This window comes from Vulpes lagopus, chromosome 6 (assembly GCF_018345385.1).
Source record: "Vulpes lagopus strain Blue_001 chromosome 6, ASM1834538v1, whole genome shotgun sequence".
Taxonomy (NCBI): Eukaryota; Metazoa; Chordata; class Mammalia; order Carnivora; family Canidae; genus Vulpes; species Vulpes lagopus.
In genome coordinates, this window is record NC_054829.1 from 96,657,500 (window position 1) to 96,680,390 (window position 22,891).

Below are 22,891 nucleotides of genomic sequence, written 5' to 3' on the forward strand. Positions count from 1 at the left end.
CCTTCTGAAATTAGCAGATAATCCAAAATACCGCTTTAAAAGAATCAAAGTGGATCAATAATGAAAGTGCTGATAATTGCCAATTTTGTACAAATTACAGTAAGGTTATTTGTTTTTGTTTTTTTTTAATTTGGAAAGCAACATTTTCTATAGAAATGGTCGTAATTAGTAGTAATGTTTCCAAGAAATGCCACATGTCTTTACTTTTTAAACAGGAATGCAAAAAAAAAAAAAAAAATCAACCCCGAGGTATAATTTACTTAAATTATACTCTGAATGTATAGTTAACGGACAACTATATACACATGTAATCCCACAATCAAGATATAGAACATTCCCACCCTTCCCTCAAAATCCCTTAATCTCCCCCATGCCAAGCCCCAGACAACTACTGATCTGCTTATGTAAATACTACTAGTCCTGCCTGTTCCAAAACTTCACACAAATGGTTCATACAGTATGTAATCCTTTGTGTCACACTTCTGACTCGGCATGATGTTTCTGCGACTCGTGCATGTTGTATATATTTCCATACTCGGGTTCTTTTTGTTGCTGAGCAATATTCCTCTGTATAAACTATACCACAAGTGGTTTAACCATTCACTGGCTGGTGAACACCAGTTTCAGTTTTGGCTATTATGAATAAGGCTGGTATAAAAGCTCACACACAAGTCTTTATGTGAACACGTTTTAATTATCTTTGGTGGCTGCTAAATGATTTTTCCACACTATTGTACCATTTGACACTGCAATTAATGGTAAAGTTTAGAAACTGACCCACAAATGTCTTTTCAATCTGCTGTTTGCCTGATACTATCATCATTAAGCTGATAAAAAGGAGGACTATGGTATAAGAGGTGGTATAAGAGAATTTCCTCCCCATTTTTTTTTTTTAAAGATTTTATTTATATATTCATGAAAGACACAGGCAGAAACATAGGCAGAGGGAGAGGGAGAGGAAGGCTCTCTGCAGGGAGCCTGATGTGGGACTCAATCCCAGGACCCTGGGATCATGACCTGAGCCAAAGGCAGACACTCAACCACTGAGTCACCCAGGTGCTCTATCTCCACATTTTGCTATAGGCAAAACTAGAAACACTGCCCATCTCAAAATTTCTTTCTGAAAAAGCCCCATCTATGCACTACCCCTCCACTCCCATTTCCATAGTGTCAGTCTCCAAAGCTACATTCCTCTCCTTTCCTTCCTCTCCCCCTACAAATCAAAACTTCTGCACCTGTTTAATTGGTCATGTTTAAGGAAGGCAATCTGATTAAATGGACCTTTTGCATGAAAGACTGGTTACCCCCTTAAATGAAGATGTTAGAACAGAGGTTACAAAGATAGCAGTTTTTATAATCCTACAATACTGCTCTTATTCCAAATAAGGCCCTAATATGTAGGACATATGGAGCAAGGCAATAAAGTGAAATGATGAGAGGTGGGTATAAGAGGTAAGGCAGGGGAAGATTTTTTATTTTAGGATGAGAAGTTCACAGGCTAGACAGGCCAAGTCATATTCTCTGTCCCCCAAAGTTATTTTTCAGTTTCTTTCCTTCTTCTATACCTCTGAACTCACAAATTCTCAAAAAGTCTCACGTTCTTTTTACATTAGAACCCATAGACTGCACCCTACCAGGCACTTTGCTAAAGTATCTCCCAGCCACGCAGTTCACCTCACATGCTTTCATGAGGTTGACAAAGGACGTTTGCCATGAGCCTATCATAAAAGATCAGATTTCACAAATTTGAACAAGCAATGTTGCTATCAAAATACGCCTGTTAATAGATAAACCATTATTAGTCAGCTCACACTAGGGCATGGAAGACAGAGACAATCCACGCCCTCGATACATCCATGCGCTGCTGTGGTTTCCGTCTTCTGTCTCCTCTCTCACGAACAGTTATCCAGAGAGCTTATGGATCAGCTGGGCAACGGGCGAAACACTTCCGGCCTATGCAACCACCTCCAAGTTCTAGTGGAACAAACACTTTCAAGTGGATCAGAAATGTTTCAATTAGACAATATGGAGTGAATGTACCATAAGAGTCCAGTTTGCTTCGGTGGACTGGCCCTGGGGCAAGTGACAGACCCAGCTCTCCCTCCCGGTGGAAAGGAGAAACTGGCATCCACGCGGCTTTCTCGAGACTTCTTATTCCCCTGCTACTTACTCCGGAGCTGGAGACCAGCACCAGCCGTCAGAGAGGAGAAAAGTCACAACACTCTTCTCATCACTGCTGAGCCATGCAGACTCTAAGGCAGCCCAATCCTAATGGGCACTTGAGAAACAATTACTTTCTTGAATCTCTGGAATTACTTGGTCATTTTGAACTACCACCCTGATCACCTGCCATTTCCTCTTCCCTGTCTGATGCTCACTTAACCTTTGGAGCTGGATGAAAATGGGGTGAGGTGAGATGAAAAAAAGAGTATTCGCACTTTCAATCATCCAGCACCACAGTAAGATCCTGATGCTCTATAGTCACCAAGTGGGGCTGCAGCACTGGGGCAACTCATGATCGTCACTGCAGAAATGAGGCCCAAACTCCACTCATACAAGGATTCTCTCCATCACCAATTGCTCATGCTTCACCTATGTTCTACTCTTTTTTTTTTTTTTAGATTTTATTTATTTATTCATGAGAGAGACAGAACAAGCAGAGGGAGAAGCAGGTTCCCTGCTTCTGTGGGGAGCCCGATGTGGGACTCCATCTCAGAACCCAGGGATCACGCTCTGAGCCAAAGGCAGGTGCTCAACCACTGAGCCACCCAGGCAACCCCTATGTTCTATTCTTGATAAACAAACAAAGGTTATGCTAGCCAATTTCTGGGCTTCATAAAGACTTCTTCCCACAAATTGAATGCTCTGTAATGCTAAGCAGATTCTTACACTGAAAACCATTCTAACATCTCCTCATCAAAAAAATGCCAGAGTTGCTGCATCTCTGACACCATGCCATTCTTGAATTGATGAACTCAGATGAATCGGCAATGAACTGTCTTATAAAATAGCTAACATGACATGGGATGTATTAATAAAAATAAGGCATGTAGGGACTATGAAGTCATCTCCCTGCCATAACCTAAGCAGTAGTGGGACTCGTACTTGAATGCCATATGCAGCCTGAGGTTCCAATTTTCAGATATGTGAACAAACTGGAACCAGCCCTAGAGGCTTATATTTAGAGAAATAGGTGTTCCTAAATGTGTAAAAAAAAAAAAAAAAGAAAGAAAATAAAAGGGGGTTTTACAACTATCCTTGAAATCCAAAAGAAGAGAAATGGGAAAGAGAATATTTACTGAGCATATACTATGTTCTTAGTACCCTTGACCCTTGAACAATATGGACTTTAACTGCATGGCTCCACTCATACGTGGATTTTCTTCCCCCCAATAAATACAGTACGGTACTCTACTCTTCCTTATGATTTTCTTGTAGCATTTTCTTTTTCTTACCTTACTTTATTATAAGAATACAATACATAGTACATATAACATACAACATACCTGTTAATTGCCATTTATGGTATCAAGGCTTCTGGTCAACAGTAGGCTATTAGTAGTTAAGTTTTGGGGGAGTCAAAGTTATATGCAGACTTTTGACTGTGGGGGAGGGTGTCAGTGCCCCCAACCCCTACATTGTTCCAACTGTACACTTCATAGAACTCTTCACTTAATCTCTAACACAACCCTAAAACTAGGTTTCATGCCTTTTGTACAAATTTGGAAAACAAGACTAAAATATATGAAGCAGTCTATTCCAGAAACATCCAGCTAGCATTCCTGAATCCTTCTGTCCCTATAGGTTATTACTAATGCTTCTCTCTCCCTCTCTCTGGGTGTTTTTTTTTCCTTTTGGTTAAAACAAAGAACTATTTCAGAAAGTCTGATGGTCTACTGACATCATCACAAACCCTAAGGTATGAAAGAGTCAAACATTTTAATATAACCTTGAAGCAATAGCTGGATTATCAGCATGTCAGAGAAGAAATATGCCAATTATCAAGCAACAACTTGGCTAACATTTAATGGTGGGAGTGCTAAATAATTCAATGCAAAGAATGTTGCACCACAATTCCAAAGTTGGTGCCAGAACTAATCTGTGTACAATGCCACCAACACACAATTGCAGCAGGTAAGAAGGTCAGAGACAGATGTCTGGCCTTCTACCACCTCCCATGCATGGCAGCTGCTACCCCCCGAGCCCTCCTGCAGAAAATCTCTTCAATCTTTGACCCAAAGAATGCTCAGAGGACAGTAAGCATACAATTTTTAAGCAAAATATTCTGTAGATACTGCAGTTCATTTATAATGCTAATTTAAAATGCCTTGTATTTATTTGCACAACCTTTAATTAGCTCAGCCCCAGACTGTCAGTCCCTCAGAATATTTCATCTTGGGAATAACCACAGGAGGAGCCATTTTTAATGACTTCTAAACAGTCTGAAACTGGAGATACACGTGTGGCTATTTAAAATTCGTCCATTTTGAATTACGTGTGGTTTTGGTACTATATCACAGCTGTCTATCCAGGATTGCTCAGGAAAACCATGGGCCACCATGAAATATGCATTTCCCTGTAGCTCCTCTCTGCTGTGTGGACTTGATGCAATTGGCTTCATCAGAAGCAACTGCAACTCTACCCCCAGAATGCAGTGTGTGCTCTGGTTACCTGATGTGGGGGTCTGGCTGAAATCACCGTCTATCATCTCTGTCCATGGCATTTTTATGCATCCAGCATATTTCTCCCAAAGGGCAGCTGAATAGCATATCTTTGTACAGCAGTTTCAACTGCTCTGGGTAATCACGACCATTGAAAATTATGCACATCACAACAGCCTGTATCTTACATCCGAACAACCTAAACATGCTCTCCGAATCAAAGGAAAAATCTACTGAACTATTTTCGTGTGATGCAGTCGCAAATGGGCCAAAAGAAGCCTGATTTTATTTTTGCAGATTACCCGTACCTTGAAACAGTCCTTGTTACATAAAGCAACTCATCAAATCCAATTCTAGCTTTACCCCATTCTATAAGGTCCATGCTCGGATTTGTAGTTGCAAAAGAAAATAGGACAAACATAAAAGACTTAGACCACAAAACCCTTCCAAAGCATTATTAGACTCTCTTCACAAACTACTCAAGGAAGATAAGGAAACATCTGTCTGCACCATGTACTATTTCTGGATAACACTGTAAGAGAGATCTAGTTTTTAAGAATTATCTATATACCTATGCCAGCGTTTAAACATTTTCCACTGCCCATCTTATTCTCTACCTTTCCCTCCAGATCAAATATTATTATCCAGGAAATCTATTTTGAAGTATTTCTGTATTGGGATACTTCTTTTCAGTTTTCCAAAACAGCATAATGGCTATTATTAGCAACGGCCCAAGTGGGAAGGTTTACACAACCATTGAACACATATGAAAGGAAACGAGGAATTGAAATAAAAAGTCTTTTCTACTCCCGAATTTTTATGACTACCTTTTTAATGAAGAAGAACAGAAAATGAAAGCTTGGTAGGGAAATGTAATTTGATTCTAAAGAGGCTTTACTAGGAATCTCATTCCAAATTAAAAAAATACATTTTCATCTTTATGAGGCATTTATGAATAGTCCTGAAGTGAATGTGCTTCATGAGAAGATAAAAAAATTTTTTTCATAAAGTGGCAAGGTGTAGATGGACCACAGCAAAGCACCTTCCTGCAGCTCAGCTCCCGAAGATGAGAGGGCCCTCCATCCCAAAAGAAATTCCATGCAGGATCCTGAATTACCATAGAAGAAAATCATCACTGATGCAGGGCAGTCCTCAAGGAAAGCACACTATCACCCTCCTTACTACCCGTGTTCTGGGTGTAATCTCATATTGTCGGCTATTACAATTCCTGGCAGCTAAAACAACCAAGTTCTCAAAAGATGGGGGAGAAAGCTCAGAGAACCACATGCTGGGATCCCATTAGCTAAGTATCCCACACAAAGACTTGCCCTAAAAAACAACTGTTGAAATAGAAAGCAGTCACAAGCAAAGCATTTCCATATGTTTGGTAAAAGTGCAGAGCATGGCACATACATGGAGACACGCCATAAAATCTTAGACATTAACCCCTTACCTACTGAAGTAATTTAATTTCCTTAAAGAATTCCAAGAAAGAAAGAAAAGAGAGAAGAAATTCTAATACTCACCATGTTTCCTCCTTCTGTATGTGGTTTTGACCATTCATTTGTATTTTATCAGTCCTATCATCTACACATACATTTCCTTACAATTTTCCTTAAATACTTACTGTCTGTGATTGGATTGCATAGTTTAAGAAACACTGTAAGGTCTTAAAGGTAATATACATTGTACCTAGTGTTTTATTTTTTAAGAAATCAAAGAAGTTTAACTTTGGAGACCTATTCATTATAGCATAACATGCTAGACATAAGCTGCTGGAGTGTGAGTTGAAGGACCAAAAAACAAAACAAAACACCCTATTTCAATTCACAGGATTCTCAACTACATTATGCAGTCACCCACCCCTCCCCCATCACACACAAACATACCTGTGATACGAATCCTTTGCTTCCTTTTAAAGTCAGTTGAGGGATCCCTGGGTGGCGCAGCGGTTTGGCGCCTGCCTTTGGCCCAGGGCGCGATCCTGGAGACCCGGGATCGAATCCCACATCAGGCTCCCGGTGCATGGAGCCTGCTTCTCCCTCTGCCTGTGTCTCTGCCTCTCTCTCTCTCTCTCTCTCTCTCTCTCTCTCTCTCTCTGTGTGTGTGTGTGTGTGTGTGTGACTATCATAAATAATAAATTAAAAAAAAAAATTAAAGTCAGTTGAAGCCCTATAAGATTTAGATTTTTAAAAGCCATGGAACTTCTCCCCTAGAAAAAATGGACACCCTCACATACACATACAATGTTTAACACATAACTTTGAGGCCTTCACAAACTCATCTGGGTTCATTCTTCCACAGAGATTGTGGGGACAAGGGTAGTCTCCACTGCAGGCAGCCACATGAAGTCCCTCTCCTGTATTCAATCTGCCCATCAGGGTAGCTGCACACGGGGCTACAGGCTTCTGACCTGCCTCCCCACCCCCCCCCCCACACCCCCACTGCGCCTTTGTCTGTCCCCAGTGAATTGCCACCTAGAGGAACAGTCTTCTGTGACAGTGCAGATCCCGATCCTGGTGAGTGACAGTGAGAGAATGAAGCCCAGGCCTCCTGACTCTAATGAAAACTCTTGGGATTTTCACCATCTCCAGTATTAAGTGGCAGCATGCTTCCTCTGGGGGGGATAGGAGGGGGGGGGGCACAGGGAGGGAGGGATAGGTAGATAGATAAATAAATATATATACATACATATGTGTGTGTTATATATAATACTTTCCCACTGTTACAGGGGAAATAAATGCAGTGCCTTATTTTCACCCACAAAAAAATTCACATGGTGCTCTATCATCAGTCTCTCCCCCCAATATTTCTCTGATTTGCCTTTGAGGACTTCTCCCACTAACTCCAAAATCTTAGTATTCACCCTCAAAAATACATATTTGTGTCTTCTTTTCCCCACCACTCCCCTTAAATTCTTTTGTTGCTCCCCCAGATAAAGTTGTGGTTATCAATAAATGGTACTTATTTCTGTTTACTGAGCAAGGCATCTCTTATTATGGACCAAGGCTTACATCACTCCCTTAAGACTTAAATTTACACAGTTTTATGTAGCAAATTAGGATTAAACTAAGAAATCACAATGACAATGGCCTAGAGCATAGTTTAAGAAAAGGGGTGAGAGAGAGAAAAGGCAAAAGAGCAAAATAAAAACCCACAAACGCCAAAATAGTCCACTAGGATCAAGATTTTCAATCCCACTTATATAACATCAAATTCAACTGAAAGATATTAGTTTAAAAAAGAAAGAAAAGATGATATTGCCACCCAAGCCTTATCCATAACTAACTCAAAATTACTGGGGTAGGATCTGAATATTGGATTTTTCGAAGCTCTGTGTTAGTCCATTGTGGGGTCAGAGTAGAGAAACATCCATTCCAGGCCATTCTAAGTGATGTGAACACAGCAGGGAGAGTCAGAGCAAAAGCAGAGGTGATGGCGAGAATGAAGGGAAAACCAGATGTGTCCCTTTTTGCTGGTTCCCCCAAGGAGACATATTCACCCAAGGAGGTGTTTGCAGGGAATCCATTCTCTGTGCAATACTGGTGATACTCAACAGCCCATGTAGCACAGGGGACAGGAGTGGGGCAGTGAAGGAAGCTCCTCTTGTGCATGGCCCCCAAACCAGTCTCCAAACCTCTTGGGGTCTGGGTACAAAACGACTCTGGTCCAAATTTTCTTTGGACTCATGGGTATGTTAGGACATACCCATGACAAGGACAAGCTTCTAGGAGCTTGTTCAGCACCACCACCTCTCATGTTCAGAGAATTCCTAATGCCCCAAACTCCATGGATGGGCAGGGCAGAATTTGTCCCCTACCTTAATGGGGCTGGAGGTCTCTACCTGGTTAAAGGCCTGGAGAGACAGAGCTGAGCCTGAGGGAGAGAGAGCATGACAACCAGCTAGAGCCTAAGGGTTCTGAGCAGAAGGGGAGCACAGAGTAAATCAGAGGCTAACTGGTTTCTGTGGCTGCATGAGCACCTTGCCCTCAAGTAACAAGCATGAGGGCTCCACATCCAACACAAATGAGCTAATAGAATTTGCCATCATTAGTCCTGCTGCTGTACAGGAAATGCCCTAAGCCTACACAGTCCTCTCCTGCTTCAGCTCCACTCAGTGGCTTTTAAATAGCAAAAATCTTTCTTCTAAAACCTAATGACAGGTCAGTCAACTTCCTTCTTGTTTAGGGTTCAAAGTGAGCTGCAAAAGTGGACCTTCAGCCTGAGCTGACTCACCAAGGCAGTCTCAACAGGTACCAACCATAACTGGATACGAAGACATTCCAGCAAAGAACAAATGAAGTGGACCCAAGAAACACATTCAAGCACGTGCAAAAAACAAAAACAACAGCAGAAAAAACACTACCACCACCACCAACAACAAAACAACATAAAAAGAGTCCGATTAATTTAGTTACAGTAAAATCATAAAATGTTCTGCGGTAGCCTTTCACCACCCATCTTTATTAGCTAACCACTCATTTAATGTCCCCACACACACCCAAATGTTGTGACTAGAAGGGATGATGACTAAGGTGGAAGAACATACCCTGGCATCTTCCCATTGCTCCTCTGTTCTCCTACTTTTAACCAGCTATGTAGAGACTACACTTCCCAGGCTCCCTTAAAGCTGTGTAACCTCCTATAACTGATAGGACTTGAAGGGATGTATCAATTTCAAGGTCACCTTGTTAAAGATAGAGCTACTCGCACCACTGGCTGAGACACGGTGACAAGGGGAGCCACCTGGCCAGGGGTAAAAGAAGGCATTGCCTCCCCCTAGCCCTTACTACTCACCTCTGAATTATGATCTGAGGACCACTGTACTCAGGGGTGTTATCACAGGAGACTACTCCACACTAATTCCAGAAGGAAGCAGAGAACCCATTTTCTAGCCCTGACTCAAACATTTAATTTGTTTGGGGCAAGCCACTTAACCTTCCCCTTCTACAGTTTCCTCCTTTATAAATTGAGGATAAAGTACACTTGCTCAATCTTATTAATAACAAGTATCAAATGTAATATCAAAGTACAAATGCCTTGGAAAGTTACGTCCTATTCATTCACAGAGGCTGCCTCACGTAAGTGCAATGCACATAGTTGTGGAAAGTACTGCCCCAGAATGAAACTAGGTACAAATAGGATTTGTATGCAGACATTAACACACCCATTAAAACTAGTAGTAACCAAGATAAACCTTAAGCCAGACTCACCAAAAAAAGGACTCAAACAAACTCAAATGAAAGAGGAGAAATCAGAACTGACACCACAGAAATACAAAGGACTATAAGAATGTTATGAAAAATTATATGCCAAAAATTGGACAAATGGATAAATTCTTAAACACACGATCTCCCAAATCTGAATCAGGAAGAAATGGAAACTTTTAACAGACTGATTACTAGCAATGAAACGGAATCAATAATCAAAAAACTCCCAAAAAACAAAAGTCCAGGACCAGAGGGCTTCACAGATGAATTCTACCAAACATTTAAAGAAAACTTAGTACTTATTCTTTCCAAACTATTCCAAAACATAGAAGCAAAACTTCCAAATTCATTCTGTGAGACCAGCATTACCCTGTTACTAAAACCAAAGATGCTACCAAAAAATGAGAACTACAGGCTAATATCTCTGATGAACACAGACACAAACTTCCTCAACGAAATATTAGCAAACTAGATCCAACAGTACATTTTAAAAAATTATTCTTCACAACCAAGTGGGATTTATTCCTGGAATGCAAGAGCAGTTCAACATTCACAAATCAATCGGTATGATACATCACATCAACAAGAGAAAGGATAAAAACCCAAAGATCATTTCAATAGATGCAGGAAGGCACCTGACAAATTACAACATCCTTTCATGATAAAAACCCTCAAAGTGGGTTTGCAGGGAACATACCTCAACATAATAAAAGCCATAACTGGGGGAAAATTAATAAGAGAAAAAAGAAATAAAAGTGAAAACAAAATAAAAAAATAAGTACATATGAAAAACCCACAGCTAACATCCTACTCCATGGGGGAAAAATAGAGCTTTTCCCCTATGATCAGAAACAAGACAAGGATGTCCAATCTCACCACTTTTATTCAACATACTAGTGGAAGTCCTCCAGCAGCAATCAGACAAGAAATAAAAGGCATCCAAATTGATAAAAAAGAAATAAAACTTTATTTTCAGAGGACATTATATGTTGAAAACTCTAAAGACTCCTCCAAAACACTACTAGAATAAATGAATTCAATAAGGTCACAGGATACAAAATCAACATACAGAAATCCATTCCATTTCTATACACTAACAATGAAGCAGCAGAAAGAAAAATTAACAATCCCATTGACAATTGTACCAAAAATAAAATACCTAGAAATAAAATTAACCAAGGTGGTAAAAGACCTGCACTCTGAAAACTATAAGACACTGATGAAGGAAACTGAAGATTAAACAAACGAAAAGATATTCCATGCTCATGGATTGGCAAACAAATACTGTTAAAATGTCCATATTAGGGATCCCTGGGTGGCGCAGCGGTTTAGCGCCTGCCTTTGGCCCAGGGCGCGATCCTGGAGACCCGGGATTGAATCCCATGTCGGGCTCCCGGTGCATGGAGCCTGCTTCTCCCTCTGCCTATGTCTCTGCCTCTCTCTCTCTCTCTCTCTCTCTCTCTCTCTGTGTGTGTGTGTGTGTGTGTGTGTGTGACTATCATAAATAAAAAAAATAAAAATAAATAAAAAATAAAATAAAATGTCCATATTACCCAAATCAATCTACAGATTTAATGCAATCCCTATCAAAATACCAGCAGCATTTTTCACACACCTAGAACAAACAATCCTAAAATTTGTATGGAACCACAAAAGACCCCAAATAGCCAAAGTAATCTTGAAAAAGAACAAAACTGGAAGTATCACAATCCCAGATACCAAGATATACTACAAAGCTGTAGTGATCAAAAGATTAAGATACTAGCACAAAAACCAGACACATAGATCAATAGAACAGACTAGAGAACTCAGAAAAACCCACGATTATACGGTCAATCTTCAGAAAAGAAAGCAAGAATAGACAATGGGAAGAAGTCAACAATGGTGCAGGATAGCCACATGCAAAAGAATGAAACTGGACCACTTTCCTACCATATACAAGAGTAAATTCAAAATGGATTAAAGACCTAAATGTAAGACTGGAAACCAAAAAATCCTAGAAGAAAGCATAGGTAGTAATTTCTCTGACATTGGCCGTAGCAACATTTTTCTAGAAATGTCTCCGAAGAGAAACAAATACAAAATTAAACTATTGGGACTGCATCAAAATAAAAAGCTTCCATACAACAAAGGAAACAACAACAAAAAAAGACAATGTACTGAATGGGAGAAGATATTTGCAAATACCATATCCAATAGGGAGTTAATATCCAAGATATATACAGAACTTATACAATTCAACAGCAAAAATCCAAATGATCCAATTAAAAATGGGCAGATGACATGAACAGACATTTCTCCAAAGAAGGCATACAGATGGCCAACAGACACATGAAAAGATGCTCAACATTACTCATCATCAGGGAAATGCAAAATCAAAACCACAATAAGGTATCACCTCACACATGTCAGATTGGTGAAAATCAACACCACAAGAAACAACAGGTGTTGGCAAGGATGTAGAGAAAAAAGGAACCCTCCAGCACTGTTGTCGGGAATGCAAACTGGTGCAGCCACTACGGAAAGCAGTATGGAGGTCCCTCAAAAAATTAAAAATAGAATTACCATATGATCCAGTAATTCCACTACTAAATATTTACCCAAGGAGCACAACAACACTAATTTTTGTACCTTTATGTTTACTGCAGCATTATTTATAGTAGCCAAGATATGGAAGCAATCCAAGTGTCCACAAAAAGATGAATAGATTGAAAAGAGGTAGTATATTGGGGAACCTGGGTGGCTCAATGGTTAAGTGTCTGCCTTTGGCTCCAGTCATGATCCCAGGGTCCTGGGATCCCAGGGTCCTGGGATCAATTCCCTCTGCCTATGTCTTGGCATCTCAGCCTCTGTGTCTCTCGTGAATGAATAAATAAAATCTTAAAAAAAAAAAGAGAGATAATAGCATATTACTCAGCTATCATATATATATATATGTATATATATATATAATATATATATATATAATGGAAAATTACTCCACCATAAAAAAGAATCAGATCTTGACATTTGCAACAACATGGATGGATCTAGAAGATATGCTAAATGAAATTAGAGAAAGAAAACACCATATAATTTCAGTCATATAAGGAATTTAAGAAACAAAACAAAGTGGGGGGAAAAAAAGAGATGAATCAAGAAACAGACTCTTAACTCTAGAGAACAAGTTGATGGTTATCAGAGGAGAGGTAGGTGGAGGATGGAGGAAATAGGTGACGGGATGAACGGCACGCTTACCACAAAAAGCACTGAGTAATGTATACCATTACTGAATCACTGTATTGTACGCTTGAGACTAACGTAACACTATGCTAACTATACGGAAATTAAAATTTTAAAAATAAAATAAAAACTAGTAACCAGGAGAGACAAGGGTGACAGCTCCATGTGATGCAGAGGACTAAACATGCTTCCAATCACATCTCACCAGGTAAGAGCAGGATGTTCCTGAGCAGGGATGCAGGACCCAGAGCCCACTGAGGTTTCTCTCAGGCATGGCCACGGCCAGCCCTTATGGCACCCATAGAGGATCTTAGAAATGGGTTCGGCTTCCTCAGTTGCTTTATGAGAAATAAAAAAAGAACATACCCCTCTTCCAAGCTGATGCCTCTCCATAGCCTTGGAGGTTGGAGAATGGGATACATTTCAGTGGATTCAGCTTCCTTTTGTCCCTAAGTCAGCAGCCATTGTGCTGAAAAACACATTACAACTGCAGACAGGGCAATGTCTCAAACTTAAAGAACAAAAGGCATTATCATCAATAATGCAGTTGTACCTAATACTTCCTGGGTTTCCTAATTCTGGAGAGAAACCAATACCTGTCAATAAACCCACCAGAATTCCTTCACTGGAAACAGAGATATATTCTATTCCAAAGGATAGCTAAGTAAATTCTCTATCCCATCTCCCTTCCATGGAAGAGGAGGGAGGGAGGGAGGGAAGGAGGAAACCACCAAGTGAGCTGCAAGCAGTAAGCATTACAGAGACAGGTTAGAGGTGAAGGCTTCCAGCCCAGTACTCCAAGCAGGGGACAACACTGAATGAAAAGGCTAGAAAACAATGGCCAAGCATTAAGGGATTTACAAGAACAATGATGCATCCTTCAATTATATTCTTTTGCTTAAACTAATCTTTCAGTTTTTGTAATGTTCAAGTGAAATACATTTACAACTCCCAAAACTAAGCCAACAGAAACCCTAGAATTAGCTTAACGGACCTAAACAGTGAAGCTGATGTAACTGGCAAGGACCCCTTTGCCTTTAGAGAGACATTTATATGTGTGCTGGGGTGATCATTCCACCATATGTCTCAAATCATGTAGTACACCTGAAACTAATGTTATATGTCAATTATATCTCAATTTTTTCTAAAGGATGAGAGATCCTTGTGGTAACGAAACTGTTCTATACTTTGACTATTGTGATACATGAACCAACATATAACTGCTTAGAAATACACTACACACACAGGTGCATGCACACACAGGTAATACTTGTAAAATCTGAATAAACTTAGTGGACTGCATCAATGTGAGTTTCCTGGTTGTGATATTACGCTGTAATTTTGCAAGATGTTGCCACTGGAAGAAGCCAGGTGAAGGGTACACAGGATCTCTCTGTATTATTTCTTACAACTGCAGTGGAATCTACAATTATCTCAAAATAAAAGTTTAATTAAAATAGCAATAATAGGGGTGCCTAGGTGGCTCAGTCGCTTAAGCATCCAACTCGATTTCGGCTCAGGTCATGATCTAGGGGCCATGGGATTGAGCATTGAGCCGGACTCAGCACAGAGTCTGCTTCAGATCCTCTTAAAAGAATTTGTAATAAAAGAGCAATAATAATAAGGGCAACACAGGCAGGTCACCTGGTAAGCACAATCCTATGGGAATGTAGAAGAGACACAGCATGACCTTCCATCAGCTCTCCAGGAGCATACTCCTCTCTCACTTCCCACTCCCCAGGGAGCCTCTTCCCTCTTCAGGACCTTCCAATACGCTGTCCCCGCCCCCCAACAGTTCCCCTGCCTGAAATACTCGGGCCCCTCTCTTCACTCAGCTAGTCTTCTCCATTCTTCGGTTTCCAGTTGCAGCATCACTTCCCCCAGAGAGGCTTGTCCTCCCACCTACACTGGGCTCTTGGTGCAGAGGCTCTTCCAATGCCCCGTTTTGTTTCTCTCTCAGCCGCACTTAATGCAATTTACACATTTCTTTTTCTTGCAGTATTTATGTACTTATTTCCTGGCTCCCTCCTAGATGTAAATACCAGGATGTCAAGAACCATTTCTCTTTGGTTCACCATTTTATACCCAGCTCAGTAACAATCACCAAGCTGGGTCTGCATTTACTGAAGGAACTCAGGAGAAGGTAACATCAGAGATGTTACAATCAAAACCACAGTGATGGCCCCGTGCTGGAGAATAAGGCAAACAGCTCCAGGCTGAGCCCGGCATCTGCACTTTCCTAAGTTCCACAGCTGATGGAGATGTACAGTGTCCTATCGAGAGGAGCACTAACCTGACATTTTCCTGGCAAAATAACATACTGAAATACCAAGTCAATCCTCTATATGAAAGAAGTCTAAAGAAAAACATAAAGTGGTGCCTTAATTACTGATAAGCACTTTGTCCATAAAGCAGCAGGCTTACAAATGGTGCCTATGGTCTCATGGTATTTCCAGATACTTTGATATCCTGGGCAGGTTTTATTAGGGTCATTTATGGTATGGTCAGAGTTTCAACAAGCACATCAGAAAGGGATTTTGTGAGTGAACAGGAATCCATACCCACTAAGCTAGTTTAACAGTTGCAACCATCTTTCACATAATCCTGTGTTCTCTAATAATGCAAATGTGGTCTTTGCAAGACACCAAGGTCCAAAATCCCTTCCTTCATAATGCAACTGAGTCCCAGACTGCTTACTTCGAGGTCTGCTAACACACCAATCTTTCCCCATACAATTTTCTAGTCCCTATTGTGGATATCAAAGCTTTAGCCAAATGACAACAAACCTGATGATTGAAGCAACCCAGTCCTCTCTTGGTGGTAGTTACAGCATAAATTATTAAAGGCTGATAATGAGAAATAGGGGAGGGGGTCAGGTGGGAAAGGCAGGTCTATGAATTTTAAATGCCTGGTCACTGTCACTACTTAATGTCAGTTTTTCATTTTAGAGTTCCCCCCAAGAACGACTCACACTGCATTTTCATTGTTTTCCAATGTGATCCCTCCCTCAGCACAGCCAATTATCACTTCCAGCCTTTACCTAGCTGCCTAGATGGCCCCTAGCATATCTTTATCCTCTCCTTATTTCTGGGACTGCTCTTCTCATAGAGCTGATCGCTGTGAAATTTTAGCAAAACAACTGTCAATGGCCTCAATTGTTTCATTTTTAAGAAAGTATTTTAGCAGTGGCTTGATATCTCAAAACACAAGTGAGTTTTACAGTGTTTGGTTTTCAAAAGCCACTTGGCATCGTTCACCTACAGTTTACAAGAGTAAATGCAGAGAAGTGAGCTGAGCTGCCTAAGACCTGGGGTATCTCAGGACTCAATCAGAGCTCTGCTGAGGATCCCATTCTTTAGTCTTCCTAGCCAGACTCTCACAGTCTCCATCTTCAATTCTGATCTCCAACCTCGATCTCATCGTTAAATCCACGGCACCCACAGCACTTCCTAAGGAAAAGGCCCTAGGCTGTTCCCAGTACCAAAGGGACAGTTTTCCAGCTCACGTGGTAGCCCCACTCACAGCTGACTGAGTAGGAGTGAGCCCATGATCCAGGAGAGCCAATGCAAAGACGGGTCAGCAGGGCCTTTGAGAGGTTGAGAAGGCTTGAGCCCCCCTCAACTGCAACACTCCCAGTTAGGTTAATAAAGAATTGACAGGATACTTTAATACCTACATTGAACAAATTCAAATTTCTAACACCCAAACACTTATGACTAATTATGCTCTTCATGAGACAGTTACAAGATTTATAAAACATATTAATTCATGGTGCATACAGGGAGAATCTCCTTAATGAGAAACAAATTTAAATTTGGATGATGAATGCCATCTTCTTTCAATCTTGCCAGTTCGTCTCTGTGACAGAATGTATAAGTTCATGTGCAGATAACACTAGGGGAACCAGGTGATGCCCTTCCTGCACGTGAGGCCCACACCAAACGGCCTTGCAGTCAACCACCTCCACCATCCTCCCTACATCACACGCACTATGCCCTCTGGCCAATGAGAGAAGACAAAAAATTTAATCAGAAGTTCTACTTAACAAAGATGATGACAATTAGCAAGACACATAATAAGTCACCCAGCTGGTTTAGAGTGGAGCTAATAGTCACAAACTCCTGCTGGCGACATCCCCAATCTAGATCTTGGATCCAGAAAAACCTATCAACATAGTACCTGTGAGGCCTGGCCATGGGATGGTCTGCATCCTTAGATATGGATTCTCCCCTCTCTTGTCACCTGTAACCTAACAGCAACCCTGCTACAATGTTTCTGTGCCTCGGGACCAGGAGAGCCTAGTGTTATGCTTTCTTGAAAATTCTTGAGAGGCTCCCCCGGTACAAGATATAACCAAGCCTGAAAACCTCAGGCATTAAACAATACAGTATTTTTCTACTTCACTTAGCAAACTGCCCCCACCTCCATGGTTTTTATGACCCTTCATTTCTAACAGTTCTGCTCTCAACCACTCAGCTTCTCTCTTCACTGAGAAAGTCCAGCATTTAATTCATTATTTCCAGATTCTCAGATGCAGAGTGTTTTTTTTTTTTTTTAAAGATTGTATTTATTCATGAGAGACACAGAGAGAGAGGGGCAGAGACAAAGACAGAGGGAGAAGCAGTCTCCATGCAGGGAGCCTGACGTGGGACTCGATCCTGGGTCTCCAGGATCAGGCCCTGGGCTGAAGGCAGCGCTAGACCGCTGAGCCACCTGGGCTGCCCTAGAGGTTTCTTAATAGTGCTTTTAGGGAAAATAAAAACACGACCTTAAATACACACATTTATTCTTCGATCCACTGGAATTCCAAACATATTTAAGATTTATTTATTTCACAGAAAGAGAGAGTGCATGTGCTGGCAAGCATGAACGGAGGAGGAGGGATGGTGGTGCAGTATGGGGAGAAGCCCCCTGCTGAGCGGAGAACCTGACCTGGGGCTCCATCCCAGAATCCTGGGATCATGACCTGACACTTAACCACCTAACCAACTGAGTCACCCAGTCACCTCACACACACGTTTTTAAGAGTTAGTGTCTTAAAGAAAATAAGGTAAATGGTAAAATAAGGTCTATTTCAATTAGGAAGAACCAATGGGGGGAGCACCTGGGTGGCTCAGTTGATTAAGTGTCTGCCCTTGGGATCATGATCCCAGGGTCCTGGGATCGCATCAGGCTCCCTGCTCATCCAGGAGCCTGCTTCTCCGGCTCTGCTCCCACTCCCCCTGCTTGTGCTCTCATATGAATAGATAGATAGATAGATAGATAGATAGATAGATAGATAGATAGAATCTTAGAAAAAGGAAGAAGCGATGGAATTAAGGCAGAAACAGTCCTAGGAAACATATGCATTTGGCAGCTATGGGGAGTTAAGAAGTAGAACAATGAGAACCAAAAGGAAGCAAGACAAAGATGTGGGAACTCACTTCCGAGAATGTACAATGTCTAGAGGATGTTTCCAATTTTTCCCCAGAGTTCTGCCTTAAATTTTATCCAAACACTAGGAAGATGTGCAAGGCCTTTCTGGATGCACTTTTCCCTCACAATGCTTTCTTAGTTCCATATTAACCCAACCCGCTCAGCTCTTGCCTCTCTTGCATTCCATCAAATCTGCATCATTCTTCAGAATTATACCTCTGCTTTCCTCTTAAAAAGTTGAGCCCGCAGAGACCAAGGAATTGTTGGAGAAGAGATAGGAAGTGACCTCTCATGAAAAACATTTCTAGGACCTGAGCCCAGCTCCTGAGAAACCACCCATGTCTACACAGACCATACCAAAGAGGAAGAGCAAAGCTCTTGGAGTTTGTTCTACCTTGAAATAATTCTTCTGAATATGGGTAACTTGGCATTTCAGAACCTACCAAGGTCAGAGGAGAGGTAATGTGAGGCCATCTTTACCTCAAGTCACTCTGACAAATGCTAATAAAGAAACCAGCTGGACCAGATGCCCAAAAGGCAGGAGAGAGGTCACAGTGAACAGGGCACAGCCTCAGCCCTCACAGGATCTAGCAGCACAGTCTCAGACAAGAGGTGAAACCTTTCCGAGTCTCAATCTCCTCCTCTCAACCTGAAAGGGTTGACAAGATGGCCTCTATTGCCATTGCAAGAATAAGCTTCTATCATTTAATGCCATGTGTCCTATATGTCACCTCCCCAACAGCAACTGCAACCAGTATTGTCCCAACAACAAATGGGATGAGATCATTTCCAGGCTGCAAGAAAAATAAAATCTGGATCCCTCCCTCCATAAAATGACACTTTGATTTCCAAATTCTTAAGTACTAGATATGGAGGAACACCACCTAAATACTTAAAAAAGAAGTTAAGAGCAAAAGAAACGGTTTATGTCTCACTCTAAGAAGTAAATTTGTGGATTCCACTATTCAAAGAAGCAAATATCAAAATATATGAAGATACATACATGTTATAATAGCGATGTAGCAGGACAGATGGCAGCTACCCTTGTGGTGAATCCGGCATAATGTATAAACTTGTCAAATCACTAAGTCATACACCCATAACTAATGTAATGTTGGGTGTCAACTAGACTCAAAGAACTACACACACACACACACACACGTGTATATGTATACAGGTATATCTGTGTATATATATGTGTATATTTGAGGATACATAAAAGGATTTAATTAGAGTTGGATGTTAAAGATCATCTCATACTTATATCATCATCCAGTCTGGCCTCTTCATAGATAAGAAAAACTAAGCACAGAGAGATTAAGTAATTTGCCCAAGGACACCCAGCTAGTAAGAGGCAGGCCAAATACATTTTTAAACACAGCCAAAAATGATTTAATTATTCCAAAAAGGTATCAGAGGAGGTTAGCAAATTCTGGGATAAGCTCCTAGTCTTTGGAAGCTAATGTCAAAGCGAACAGCCAAGCCCTCCCACACAGCATTGCTTACTGCTCTCACACCCAAACCGGAAAACCAGGCTGACCGGTACAAGAGGCATAGATCTTTGGCTCCCACATTCACTCATTTTCATCCATGGCAAAGGTGGCACAAGCCCCACGAGGCACAGTAGCTGACACCCCTTCCAATACAGGCCAACAGCCCCACAAGGGTCACGACCTCAGATTCTGGGCCAGGTTCCCCACCTCATTGTCATTACTGCACCACACACAGTCGCTTCACCAAACCATGGGAAGCCAATGCTGCCAGGGCCGCCCACCAGCCAAGCTGCAGCAGCTGCCCCAAAGATATCACCCTAGGACCTCACTTCCTGTTCTGGCAATCGAGCCCATATCCGTGCCAGTTTAGGGTCTGGCCCATCATTTTCAAAGCTTAGAGCTGGACAGGCCCCAGATAGCCAAGAAACCATCTGTTACAAAATCCTCCCTCCCCCAACTTCACTTTGCGACAGACCACAGATCTGCCATTGTCCCTGGTTACACGAGCAGCAACTAGCAAGAGCCTTCTGAACTGAGGGGTCCTTCCAGAGGCCCCGCCATGCTGGCCCTTGTCCAGAAATGGGGAGCCACCACAGTTAAAGCTGACATCTTAAAATCAGCGTGTCTCTTATTCTTTTTTTTTTTTTTTTTTTTTTTTATGATAGTCACAGAGAGAGAGAGAGAGAGAGAGACAGAGACACAGGCAGAGGGAGAAGCAGGCTCCATGCACCGGGAGCCTGACGTGGGATTCGATCCCGGGTCTCCAGGATCGCGCCCTGGGCCAAAGGCAGGCGCCAAACCGCTGCGCCACTCAGGGATCCCGCGTGTCTCTTATTCTGACAGCCTTACTGATGGTAGATGTAGATGTTAGAAAAATACATTTAACTTATTTTTTAAAGATTTTATTTATTTGAAGGAGGGAGGGAAGGAGAGAGGGGGAGAGGGGAGAGGGGGAAAAAACGCGTGCACAGAGGAAGAAGCACACTCCCCGCTGAGCAGGGAGCCAGACACAGGTCTCGATCCCAGGACTCTGGGATTATGATGTGAGCCAAAGGCAGACACTTAACCACTTGAGCCATCCAGGCCCCAAAGACATTCAACTTTCTAAAGTCCCAGAATTTCAAACCATTTCTCCTTCTGAATTTCTATTCATTCTTTAACAGACACTTTCCAAAGCAAAAGCGACAAGTATTAAAGACAAGGTAGGAACCATCACACTAATAACCTACAAACATCCCAAACTTGAAACAGCATAAACTTACTTTCCAATTAAGAGCAAAATCAGGATAAGATCAAGCACTATTTGAAAGCCATTCCAATATTACTATACTTAAATTCCAAGTAAACCCCAAGCAGTTACATTTGCATGATAATAGTCATAATAACTAACACTGATTGAGCATTCACTATGTGCCAGACGGTACTAGGATCTTTATATGTATGATCTCACTAAATTCTTCTAACAGCTCTATTATTATCTCCTCCCTCCTCCCCCTTTAAGTGAAAGAGGCATATGGAGGGTAACTAACTTGCCTAAGGTCATAGCAATAAAAAGTGGCAGGGTCAAGGTTCAAAACCTAGGTCCCTGGGACTCCAAAGCCAGTGTTTTCAACAATATCACCCCACACTGCTTTGGAGTCTTTGGTATGTAGAGGCAAAAACTAAATAAAATTGCATTTTAATTTACTGAACTACATCCTTCTGCATTTTAAGAGGTTCTGTGTAAACAACTGCCCTGAAAATGTACGGGCAAGGAAGGGAAATTGGCATTCTGCTGCCAAGTCTGTAGCACAAATGTCAAGCAGCTATGCAGGAGTCCGAGGAGCAAGTGAACCATGTGCCTGGCAAGGTTATATGTGTGTCTGTCTCAGACTTGAAATTTTTCAAAGAAATAAGGAGTCAAGGAGATGGAAAGGAGAATCTCATTCTAAATTCTGTCAAGCATGTTGACATATGACAAATAAATATGATCAGCCCCACACAGCTCTGATAAACTCAGTCTGTTAAAAATAAACCAGATCCCTTACTACCCTTCCTTTCTTCACCCAACAGGCACAGCAAGCCATGGGCACGCACACACACCTTATTAGTATTAGCCTATTTAAACCTTAAATTTTTAATTCTGTTTATTCCCTTGTGGGGAATTCATTCAGCAAACATTTGGCTTCACTTATACTTATGTTGCTATGTTTTACTGCAGGCGTCAAGAGGACTTTCTCATGGGTATCAGCTCTCAGATGTCTCCTGCACGATCAATAGTCACAAGGCAGCCAGATTTATTGCCAAACAACTGAGATCATGAGGATGAAACAATACAGCCACGGATCACTGGGCTTATTTGGTAGTGGTGGTGCTTGGATCGGACGTACAAGCTCATGATTTTTAGGGCATAAGTGAATACCTTTCCTTACTCTGTCTTTTCTAACTCCTCACAGTCAATTTCCATTTTGTAGTCTTACCAGGTACCTATTATGTGCCAGCTACTGTATTAGATGCTGGGAATATCATGGTGAGCAAAGTAAACTCATCATCTAGTTGGAAAGATGGAAATTAATCCAATAATAACACAGAGGAGTGATTAACAGCAGGGGGACACTTGGAAGGAACATAGATTGAGGAGTATTGTGGTTATTTTTAAACCCAGCCACAAATTCTGTATTACTCCCATTGAGAGGTGAGGTCTAGGTGCCCCCTTGTGAATCTGGGTGGGCCACAGCAGCTTCAACCATTAGAATATGGAATGGAAATGAGTCTGTGGACTGCCAGAGCTAGGTCATAAGAAGCCACACAGCTTCTTCTTTTTATTTGCCAGAATACCCACTCTTGGAGCCTCACACTGTCCTGTAACAAGTCTGACTATCCTGAGGTTGCGCTGCTGTGAGGAAGTCTA

The 22,891-nt window shown here is 41.5% G+C and overlaps 1 protein-coding gene across 1 annotated transcript in view; it reads right to left on the reverse strand.

Annotated features, from left to right (window-relative positions):
- The window catches only part of TSPAN5 (tetraspanin 5), a 168,573-nt gene that overhangs the window by 107,571 nt on the left and 38,111 nt on the right, over window positions 1–22,891 (reverse strand). The window lies entirely within an intron of this gene.